Genomic DNA, 12,446 nt, shown 5'->3' with positions numbered 1-12,446 from the left:
GCAAAGGGAAAGGCTTCAGTTGCGAGACGGCATCCTTTATCGGCAGATGTTTCTACAGTCAGAACTCAGCCTCTTCTGACAGACATATGCAAAACACAAGCCGCGGAGACACCATCACATGTTTCTCAATGCAAGCAATGACTAGCCAGGTCTTTCCCCGGGAAGGAACATCCACGGGAAGGGCAGTCTCCAATGAAGGAAACCACCTATGCCAAAACATGGTATCCATCCACAGACAGCTGTTTCGGGGTATTGCCCCTCATCAGTGTAGAGTTGGAAACTGGCTAGTAGGAGCAATGCCTAGTAAAAGACTGTGAAAAATGAGGATGAATGAACTCATGGAGATCAACATCCAACACTGCGGAGACACCATCACATGTTTCTCAACGCAGTGATTCTAGAGCAATGCCCCCATCTCTTATGGGAAATCGCACCCATATTCATGACTCTACCTTTTAAATACATATATTTTGGTTTAAGCATATTTTTTTGCAAATGAATTTAATTTAAAAGAAATCCATTTATCTTTTGCAAGTTTTTTTCTGTTCATTCCACATTGCTGGCTGCAGAATAATTATACTGAAACTCCATCAGTGAACTTATATTGATGGGAGTCTGGTCACTTTTATATGTCCATATCAATATTCAGCTCAACTTTCATGTGGTCTGTAGTTAAAACTCAACACAGAAGAGTTTGGAAAAAGACATAAAAGAGTTGCAAACTTTTCCAACAGAGCTCACTGTCAGATTCTCAGTAAATTCTTTCTGCAGTTGGCAAAGTAGAAGGAAATAAAAAGCATGTAAAAGTGAGAGGGGGCAAAATTTATAATAATGTGCAATGCAAAATAATTTTTTTTTACACTAAAAGTATTAAATTGTCCCTGTATATGTCCACATCCTTTAAGGAAACCGTGGGCAAAAGTATACAAGCCTTGCAAGAAGACATGACCAAATCGACTCTATGTCAAACAAATTACACATACTTTAGTTACATAAGTTGAAAAAAGACCTAGGTCCATCAAGTTCATTCTTTCTCCACCATATATACATTTTTGTGGATGCTAACTTCAGGTCATCAGCAGAATGGAGGGCGCAATTAGGATGGTATACTGAAACAAGGGAGGAGATATAGGGTGGTGCTGAGTCATGAAGAGCTTTGTGGGTGAGGGTAATAAGTTTGTACTGGATTCTAGAGTGGATGGGTAGCCAGTGTAATGACTGGCACAAGGTAGAGGCATCGGTGTAATGATTGGCGAGGAATATGATCCTGGCAGCAGCATTCAAGACAGATTGGAGGGGGGAGAGTTTGGTAAGAGGGAGACCGATTAGAAGAGAGTTACAATAGTCGAGACGAGAATGAATAAGAGAAACAGTAAGAGTTTTTGCGCAGTCAAAAGTAAGAAAAGGTCGAATTCTAGAAATGTTTTTGAGGTGCACATAACAAGAGCGAGCCAGTGATCGTATGTCGGGGACAAAGGAAAGCTCGGAGTCAAGTATGACCCAAAGACAGCGGGCATGTTGCTGAGGAGTAGTAGTGGAACCACACACAGAAATGGCAATGTCGGGTATAGGTACATTAGTAGCGGGAGGAAACACAAGGAGTTCAGTGTTTGACAGTTTCAGATATATTGAGGACATGATGTTAGACACAGCGTTTAGACAATAGCTCTATGTTCTCTTGTGGCATGATGTTCTGTAATTTGCCTTTATAGCGTGGATCGAGGATGCTGGCCAACCAGTAGTCGTCATTCTTCATAATTTTGGCAATGCGGGGGTCCCTTTTTAGGATCCGCAAGAGATAATCACACATGTGGGCCAATGTTCCAGGTGTCAATGATGTGGAGGAGCTCTTTCTGGCAAATCCACATCCCTTCAGTCACACACAAACCCTGTACCCGACGTTGCCATGACAAAATTTTCTCTTGCCCCTGAGAAGCATCCTCCTCCCCAAAATAATCATCCCCATCATCCTCCTCCTCCTCCACCTCGTCCAGGACAGTTGTCTGAGCAGACAATGCCTGACTGTCATCAAGGCTTTCCTCCTCCTTCTCCTCCGCAGCAGACGCCTGATCCTTAAAGTGTGTCAAAGTTTGCATGAGCAGACACATAAGTGGGATGCTCATACTTATGATGGCGTTGTCTGCGTTTACCAGCCATGTGCATTCCTCAAAACACTGAAGGACTTTACAGAGGTCTTTCAGCTTTGACCACTGCACACGCGACAACTCGATGTCTGCCCTCAAACTGCCTGCCCGTGTATCCTCCCACAAATGCATTACAGCCTGCCTCTGTTCGCACAGCCTCTCAACCATGTGCATGGTGGAGTTCCACCTTGTTGCAACGTCTAAGATTAGGCAGTGCTTGGGGAGGTGGAGCAATTGCTGCTGCCTCTGCATACGACTGGAGTCTACGGGAGAGCGACGGATGTGCGAGCACAGTCTTCGCACCTTATGGAGCAGGGCTGGTAACTCTGGATAATTATTTATGAAGCACTGCACCACCAGGTTCAAGGTGTGAGCCAGGCAAGGTATGTGTTTGGAGTCTTGCCAGGGCTGTGGCCGCCACAAAATTCCGTCCGTTATCACTGACTACCTTGCCTGGCTCAAGATGCAGACTACCCAGCCATGACTCAGTTTCTTGCTGCAAGTAGTCAGCCAGTACCTTCGCGGTGTGTCTGTTGTCGCCCAAAGACATCATCTTTAAAACAGCCTGCTGACGCTTATCACTAGCTGTTGGACAGTGGGACACCTCGTGTGCAACACTTGCAGCTGCGAATGGAGTACTCGTGCGACTGCGCTCTGTCGATGAGCTTTCGCTTCTGGAGGAGGAGGCGGAGGTTCGAATGCCAACAGCCAACTGTTGCCTATACCGTGGGCTAGGCAGCACTGTCCCACCGCTGCTGTCTCCTGTGGACCCAGCATCCACCACATTCACCCAGTGCGCAGTGATGGACACGTAATGGCCCTGGCCATGCCTACTGGCCCATGCATCTGTTGTGGGGTGCACCTTTCCACTCACTGACTGTTTGAGTGCATGGACAATGTGGTCTTTCACATGCAGATGGAGGGCAGGGATGGCTTTTCTAGAAAAGTGCCGACTGGGTAGGTTATAGCGTGGGACAGCGTAGGCCATGAGCTCTTGGAAAGCTTCGCATGCTACCAAACGGAAGGGCATCATCTCTAATGAGATCAGTTTGGCAATGTAGGCGTTCAAAGCCAGTGTACGTGGATGAGAGGATGAGTACTTCTTGTCCTACTCAGAGTCTCTGATAGGGTGAGCTAGGCTTGAGAGCTGCATATGGTGGAACTAGTGGTGGACATGGTGAACTGAGAGGTGGTTGGTGATGGTGGTGGTGATGGCCTAGATGCAGTCTTTTGTTGGAAAAACATTGTGATTCCCTGACTGCTTTGGCCTTGCAACGACACCTCAACATTTCTTGCTGGTGTTGTGCTAACCGGTGGGCTTACAGTGGGGGAAGCGATGTAGCGTTGCTGGCTACCTTCAGTCGGAGCAGGTGCACGTGTGCTACTTGAGGTTTTGTAGTGGGTCGCCCTCGCAGGGCTGTGAGGTACTCGGTACCGGGCCGGTAACTCAAGGGGGAAGGTGTCACCGCAGCGGTGACCCGGTCCGTGGCCCTGCACGCCCAAGTAAAAAGGGGAATTGAATGATGGAACAAAGTTGAATGGTTCGTGACACCACCTGTGGTATTCGGCAAGGGAGATGTTATGCCGACTCTGCATGCAGATCCTCTGGGACTGATGGTATGGTGCAGCAAAGATGTTATAACTCCCCACAGGTGAAGCTGTAGTCCCAGGGCAGTGTAGATAAGCATTGCAGGAATGGTGCAGTGTAGCCACAGGGATGTAGTGGTGCCAGGTGTGTGGCGCAGGAATGAGTGGAGGACACCAGGGAATGTAGCTCCAAAGCTTTACTCACAGTTTGTTGTACAAACAGGTGCCTGCCTCCGTGCAGTGTCCTCCGGGTCAAGGACTCAGTCAACCTCCAGGCCAGATGGAATACTCCTTTCCAACACTCCGCCAACATGTGCCTTTCTGAACGTCTCCTCTTATAGTGCCTTTAAATGAAGTACTCCTAGTACTGAGTTACACTGGAGTTCCCCCTGTCTGATGTTCTTATGAACTCTACTTGTACGGCAGACAGCTGTAGCCTGTTTCGGGGACTCCTTGCTACTAAGTCCGGGCTCACTATCCAGTTGCTGTTGTGCCCCCAAGTCTTGTGTGGGAATAAAGCGGTCACTACTTCTATTCCTCTGGTGTCTGCTGCAGGACCATTAGTATCCATACAACCTCGGGGACCGGGCCCCGGCCTTGCGCTTAGAACTTCTAGGAAGGGTTCTCTTCTAACCCACGTCCTCTGTTCTCTTTTACTCCACACGTTCCGTACTAATCTTTCTTTCTATGGAAAATCAGGCTTTCTGTCTGTCGCTCTCTCTCTCTTCCTTTCCTGTGCCAACAGACCCAGGTCACTGGGATCTGCTGCAGCACTTCCATCCATCTATCCCGCTCTCTGGGGATCTTTTTCTCTCACTGCTTACTGAACAACTACTGACTAACTAGAAAATCCTAAACTCTTCCCGGTCTCTTGAATGTAAACTAAACTCCACCCACCACCCAGCACGTTTCGTGTTCCAAGCAGGGAGCCACCAATGGGTGCTTTACTACACTCCAAGCAGGGAGCCGCCGAAGGTGCTTTGCTGCACTACTTTGTGGTGTAGGTGTTGGAGTGTGTTCAGGAGTCTCCACCTTACCTGGATGGTGGGGTACCACACCTCAGGAGGAGGTGCAGTACCTCTGTGGCGACTGAGCCTCAGGGGCGCCACAGTAGTCCGTCCACACTTGCAAGGGCATGGTGGTTAAATGTCTAAGCATGCAACTGGTATTCAAATTTCGGAGATTTTTCCTACGGCTAAAGGTCCTTCCGCACTTCTTACAGATAACCTTTGCCTCAACAATAGGATTTTGGTCAAAAGTGCCACACTACTCTTCCTACTTTGGGAAAAATTTTCAGGCCTTGCACGCTGTGCTAATTTGACCATCTGGCAAAGCTGTCCTGCAACTCTTGATGTTTTTTAACATGTTTTTGGGCTGCTACGGGCCTGCCAGATAACCACAGCTGCGATGTCGATGCCTGCTGAGGATCCTCCTCCTCTTTTGAGCTATTGCCAGTGGCACCCTCTTCCCCCAATGGATGCTAATCCGGGTCGACAACTGGGTCATCCATCACCTCCTCTTCAATATCCTCTGCACCTTCCTCTGTGTCACCGTGTAAGGTGGTATAGTATGCGGGAAGGGGCACCTGAGTTTCATCAGAGTCATAATCTGGCTCAGTAGACTGCGAGGGCAATGCAATGCAATGCAATGCAGTTTAATGTACCAGCAGAATCATATAGCATTGACTGTGCATCAGTGCACTCCATGTCATATTCATCTTGGACTGGGGAATTCTGGATTTCACTTGATAACTCAGGCATGGCATGTGAAAAGAGCTCCATGGAGTAATCTGAAGTGTGGCCTGCCGCATCCTTCACTTTTGGTGGTGTGAAGGACACAAGGAAAGGTGTTGTTCCTGACCAGGAGTCTGCACTGACAACTCAGTGCTTGCATTTTTTGAAGCTTCAGAACAGGAGGCGATAGAGCTGGAGGCTGTTTTGGCAATATAAGCCAAAACCTGTTCCTGATGCTCCAGCTTTAAAAGCGGTTTACCTACTCCCAGAAAAGGGAGCCTTCCAGGCCTTCTGGAGCCAGAAGATGACACAGGCTCAACACCTCCTGCCTTAGGTGCTATTGTGCTTTTGGCATAACCAGCAGATGCATCACCACCACCATCAGTACCAGCTGCTCCCCCCACGCCCACGTCCGCGGCCTCATCCACCATACTTCCTCATGTTTGGGAAAATGTACCAAAAATACCAGAAGATATATGGTACTGTATCAGAAGCGTACAGCTGTATACGGTGTACGGGAAAATTTAAATCTCTATTTACTTCCGGAGTCACACACAGACGCTCTCTCAGTATGGATTTCACCATAAAACAAACAGCAGATATACGGTACTGTATCAGAAGCGTACAGCTGTATACGGTGTAGGGAAAATTTAAATCTCCGTATTTATTTCAGGAGTCACACACAGATAGTCAGCATGCATTTGGCCGTGTTACCAGCCTGTACACGGTAGTGTGTGAAAACAAAAAGCAAAAAACACAAATATAACTAAAAAGTAAAAAATATACTGCAAATAATGCATAAAGGTAATGATAATAATAAGGGTATTTAGTAAACATAATTTTGATCAAAATAATGTACAAGCCATCCCGCCACGTCACGGCAACCCTTGTGGGACAGTCCCTACTCTAGTATTTAAAACCTTTTCACTTGCCAAGTGGCGTGAATGTGAATAAGGGTCGAGCGGCTGAACCACTAGTAACAGCTTAGGCCAGACTGGATGGCTTTCCCAGCTCAGAAAGAGGGCGGTCACACCCATATATGCACTGAATGCACAATGAAATGAATAAAAAACAAATCTGAACTGAGAAAAGTAAGTTAATGTGTATGCACAATGTAAGTGCATATTAACACATGACCATTAACCAGAGAAAACAAAAAGCAAAAAACACAAATATAACTAAAAAGTAAAAAATATACTGCAAATAATGCATAAAGGTAATGATAATAATAAGGGTATTTAGTAAACATAATTTTGATCAAAATAATGTACAAGCCATCCCGCCACGTCACGGCAACCCTTGTGGGACAGTCCCTACTCTAGTATTTAAAACCTTTTCACTTGCCAAGTGGCGTGAATGTGAATAAGGGTCGAGCGGCTGAACCACTAGTAACAGCTTAGGCCAGACTGGATGGCTTTCCCAGCTCAGAAAGAGGGCGGTCACACGGTAGTGTGTGAGGAGCGTACAGCTCTATACGGTGTAGGAAAAAATGAACGGTCGGTAACTGTGCAGAAAAAAAGAATAAAAGTATTAGTGCTGTGTAAAAAGCAGTCAGCACAGCAGTGTGCACACAGCAATACAGCTATCAGGCAGCCTAATAACCAGTGCTGCTGCACTCAAGAAAATCCTCCCCTGTCACTGCACTCTAACTGTACAGCACAATTGCAATCAGCACAAGCACTTCTTCTATCTTCACAGCCCTAACTCTCTCCCTACTGATAAACAGCAACCTCTCCTTACTGTTAAGATCGGCAGAAGTAAAATGGAGGTCGGTGTTCAGGGCTTTAATAGATACTATGACGCCCCCCAAAGCAAGCCAATCACTGCAATGCCCTTCTCTACGATGGTGGTGGACGCGTCACATGTCATCTCCTTGCCCACAGTGTACGTCCTTGCTCATTGGCTGAAAAAAAGGCTCCTGCAAGCATTCAGGGAAATCTGACTTTGGCGCTGGTTTTTCCAACCGCATGGCCGACTTCACGCTATGGTCGGGTTTTGGTCGGCAAAACTCACGCCATGGTCGGGTTTCGGTCAGCGAAACCCATCTTTGGCAAAAGTCGGTGACTTATGAATCTGGCAGACCTGTTTCGCTCAACTCTAATCACTACAATACTGTCTTGGTGAAGCGGCAATAGGCTCTGCTGAAACAAATTTCTTCAGGTTACAAACAGCACAGCATCACAGAGTTGTGGAAAGGTATAACACACCAGACAGATCTATGGCTCTTGCCACTGAACTTACAACCAGGCATGGACATGTGTGTTATTGTCCTTAACCTGGTGGAGGCTCTGAAGCTTGGCAAACTTGCACACTTTCCATGCCTGACCCATGTGCTCATCTTAGCGGTTCAGTGGTTTCTGAAAACCTTCCCAGATTCACCTGACGTACTTGTGAAAGTATACTGAGTGTGCTCCCATTTCTGTAAGTCAGTTACAGCTGCATCCGGTCTGGCAGTGCTGCCGCAGCGATTACAAGTACCGGTTTGCCGAATGGTGTGCAACGTGACCACGCACTGGAACTCTACATTACATACTGTATGTTGGTCATGAGTTTGTGAGCAGCATAGGGCAGCAGTTGAATACCAACTACAAAATGACAGTCAGTATTCCTGAATTGAGAGTCCTCAGTGGTTGATACCTTTTAATGGCTAACTGAAAAGATGGTAACACATTGCAAGCTTTCGAGACTATTCAGGTCTCTTCATCAGGCATAGACTAATACAAAATCTGAAGACTCACATATTTATGCACAACACAGCACAGAAAAAATGCAATTGATGAGACAAGTGACGTGAAGCAGAATTATGATTATGGGAGAGGGAGAAACAAATATTGGACCAGTTCATAGATAAGGAGTCCGGATATTTTATTGTCCTCTGATTGGGGTCTCCTAATGTGTTGTGTTGTGGGGGCATGACAACATATTAGGACACCCCAATCAGAGGACAATAAAACATCCGGACTCCTTATCTATGAACTGGTCCAATATTTATGTTTCTCCCTCTCCCATAATCATAATTCTGCTTCACGCCACTTGTCTCATCTATTGCATTTTTTCTGTGCTGTATTGTGCATAAATATGTGACTCTTCAGATTTTGTATTAGTCTATGCCTGATGAAGAGACCTGAGTAGTCTCGAAAGCTTGCAATGTGTTACCATCTTTTCAGTTAGCCATTAAAAGGTATCAACCACTGAGGACTCTCAATTCTGAATATTTTTCTATCTACTGGCTAACACGGTACAAAGATATACTTCTTTCCTGAGTCAATATTCCAGTCAGTCTCCTCCTCACATAACAACCGATGAGAATGTCTGAAATCTGTGGGGTTCAGTAATGACGACATAATCAGAGTAATCATCCCACTTCTGTGTCTACTCACACGCTCGCAGCTCACAATTAAATAGGAAGCTTTGCATGTGGACTTGGTGGAGATAGAGAAAGAAAGTACACAGGGAGATACTACCCAGCCCAGCCTCATCTCATTTTTTCAGCATGGACTGAGTGATAATGAAAAGGAGGAGGTAGAACAGGAAATTATTCTCTGCGCTACAGAGGGTACTAATCAGACCAGCTTAATTGCATCTGTTCAACGTAGATCGGCTGAGGATGAAGAGATGGACAGCCATCTTCCTGGTGGGGACAGGGAGATCTTGCCTGTTAGGAGTCTAGCACACATGGCTGACTTTATGTCCTGCTGCCTTTCCCGTGTTCATTGCATTAAACACATTTTGGCCAACAATGATTACTGGTTGTCCACACTTCTCGACCCACGCTAGAAGGAGAACTTTACATCTTTCCTTCCTGTGGCGGAGAGGACTAGTAAAAAGGTGCAACACCTAGTTGAACAATTTGAACAAAAATTTCTATCTGATAATGCTTGCAGCAGAGGTCACAGATCCTTCGGCAACCAAGGAGGAGAGGTGAGGGAGAGACACAAGAGGTCCAACAGAGGCAGGGGAACAGTATCAAAGGCCTGGGACTGTTTCATTAGACCCTCACCCTGATGCATGTGGTAGACTGCCAAGGTGAGAAGATGATTTTTGAAGATGGTACTTAGTTGACCATACCAGCATCTTCTGTGATAATCTGTGCTGTACAGTGATTCAGCATCCAAGCAGGACACATGGCATGAACTGTTCCTCTATGCCTTGGGTGTACTGGCCTGCCCTGCTACTACGTTTTTTTTCAGAGTGGGTTTTAAGTGAGGCCAGGGGAATAATAATAACTGATAAGCGCATCCACCTGTCAACTGAAAATGTTGAGAGGCTGACACTTATTAAAATGAACAAGTCCAGGATTGGCCCAGACTTTGCAACCCAACTGGATCACAGCAGTGGAACAAAAACTTAAAAAGAATTTTCTTTTTGTTTCTGATGTATTCCCATGCACACATTCCCACCCAAAAAGGTGTATACAGGTCATAGATCCTTTTTTTTCTTGTCCTCTTCCTCCACTCTATCAACAAGGTCATATTGTGGCCGTCACTCCATATTTTTAGAGGGTCAGCATAAGTCCCTCACTCCAAATTTTTACATGCTCGTCCTGCAGCCCTCACTTAAAATGTTTGGAGGGTCAGCATATGGCCCTCATTCAAAATTTTTACAGGGTCATCCTGCAGCCTTGCTCAAAATATTTAGAGGGATATCATTCAGCCCTCGCTCCAAATTTTTACAGGGTCATCCTGTTGCCTCAAAATTTTTACAGGATCATATTGCGGCCCTCATTCAAAATGTAAGGCGGGTCAGCATGTGACTCTCGTTCAAACTTTTACAGGTTTATCCTGCGACTCTTGCTCAAAATTTTTGTTGGGGCATCATACAGCCCTTGCACATGATTTTTAGAGGGTCATGAGGTGGCTCTCACTATTAATTTTTAAAGGGTCATCGTGAGACCCTCGCTCTTAATTTTTCCATGGTGTGTATGATGTCATCCTTCATAATTTTTACAGGATGTGTTTGAGGCCTACCTCTACAAGTCTCTTACATATATATGCATTTCCCCCGGGGTAAATATTTTTCAGTCCTTTCACTTAGTGCATCGGCTTTACTAGTCTCGGAGCCCCACACATTAAAATGGAAAAAAAAAATCTGAGGCCCTATTCTACTTTCAGGGTGTATTGCAGTCCCTACTTCTAATTTTTGTCAGTCCTTGCACTTAGTGCATAGACTTTATACAGTAACTCAAGGAGTCCCACTACATGAATATTAACAGAATATGTATGAAGCCCTCCTTTATAAATAATACAGGATGACCCTCTTCCTGCTAATTTTTGAAATTTCTTGCATTATCCGCATAGGCTTATTAAATTGTGGAGGAAGTGTTTTTTTTTTTTTTTGTTTGTGTTTTTTTCTTTTTAATTTTGCTTTATATACAAAAGTCATTATACAGTAAATAATGTTTCCTAACATTTTTTCCTGTCAAATCCATTTTATCTTCGGTCTTATATGTTTTATTGTCAGTCCGTAAAAGTGGCATAATACTCTGACAACATTGTTCCCAGCAGCGACCTTGGAGTCAGACGTCTTCCCCATGCTGATCTCATTCTATTTGAATGTTTCCATTCAATTCAGCGATTTACTGCCCCCTAGCCCTCCTGGGAAGGTCTTCCGGAAAAATGCTCGAGTTTCCCATTGACTTCCATTATATTCGTTACTCAAGCATCCGACCTGCTCGATTCGAGTACCCAACACTTGAGCATTTTAGTACTCGATCATCACTAGTTACAGACTGTCCTGTACAAGTACTGTATATCACACAATAAGAAGGGGTTCAAATTGATCTAATATAGATACTATCTATAAATAATATCAGCTGACACCAGCCGTAAATAAGTACACCGGTAGTCCTATGTAAATCTGCAAATCTATATAATACCATCAGGGATGTGTCCTGATTCTTTCATGAGCTCAATTAATTGACAAACTCATCTCTGCTACATTTTCACAAAAATTGGCTAAAAATATTTTCTTCATGAAATGTGAAGACGAAGTAACATGGTCCCGTAAATCATTTTTCCGACTTGACCCCAAGGCTGCAGAGGCTTAAAAGAGATACAGTTGCCAGCAAAACTAGTCACTCCACATTCTTTGATCTTACTGTAGTCAGTCAGATCTCTGCGTCCCTCCCATCTAGTAATAAATCTGTAGTTACTTGAATATAAATATGTAGAAATATCAATGCTGTACCTTATGCGTCATGGTATCTCTACCTGATCGCTGCTGGTGGCCACAGAGGTCTACATAGTGCTCCACTCCATTGATCCAAGTGATATTGTGCCCTTTGACTCATACAAAATTAATAACATTTTCTGAAAGGTCTCAAAGGGGTTGTCCATGACTTTGACATTGATGGACTATACTTAGGATAGTTCTTTAGTATAAGGATTGGTGTTGGGAAAATACCCAACACTCCCATGGATCTGTTCTTTTCGCTTCCAGCTGTATCTCCGCCGCTGTATCAGTCTGTATTGTTGTTTCCCATCTGTTGTGATGTCATGTTGACAGCACTGCCACCAATCACTGAGCTCAGCTACATGTCCAGTGCTCAGAGATTAGCTGCAGCACTATCAATGTTGCAGCTAAACAACAGTGCTGGACACTGTTGCACCGCTCTGTCATACTCACCCGGCCTCTACTCCCACACCGCAGCCGGCCTCCGCTCCCACGCCACAACCGGCCTCCGCTCCCACACTGCAGCCTCTCTCCACGCAACGGGCACAGCGGTCACCTCTGACGGGCTCGCGGCCGACGCCATCCCTGCATGCAATGCGCATGTGCCATAGGCTGCGCCTCCCTTCTACTTCTTGTGCTCCGGCTGTGCCCTGACCCGGAAGCACACTCGGACCAATGGCAGACCAGACGGGACCATATCAGGCCGCTTCCCCCTGAGGGAGGCGCCTGATCGTTGTGTTACCTTGCACACTAGGCCCTGCTTCCTCCTATGCTCTCTGCAGCCTATCGGTTCCGTCCGCGGTGTTTCCTG

Source organism: Dendrobates tinctorius, unplaced genomic scaffold (genome assembly GCF_039654945.1).
Source record: "Dendrobates tinctorius isolate UK_male_01 unplaced genomic scaffold, ASM3965494v1 ptg000028l, whole genome shotgun sequence".
NCBI classification, from domain to species: Eukaryota; Metazoa; Chordata; class Amphibia; order Anura; family Dendrobatidae; genus Dendrobates; species Dendrobates tinctorius.
The sequence above is the reverse complement of the archived record's forward strand: the minus strand, read 5'-3'. Positions refer to the sequence as shown.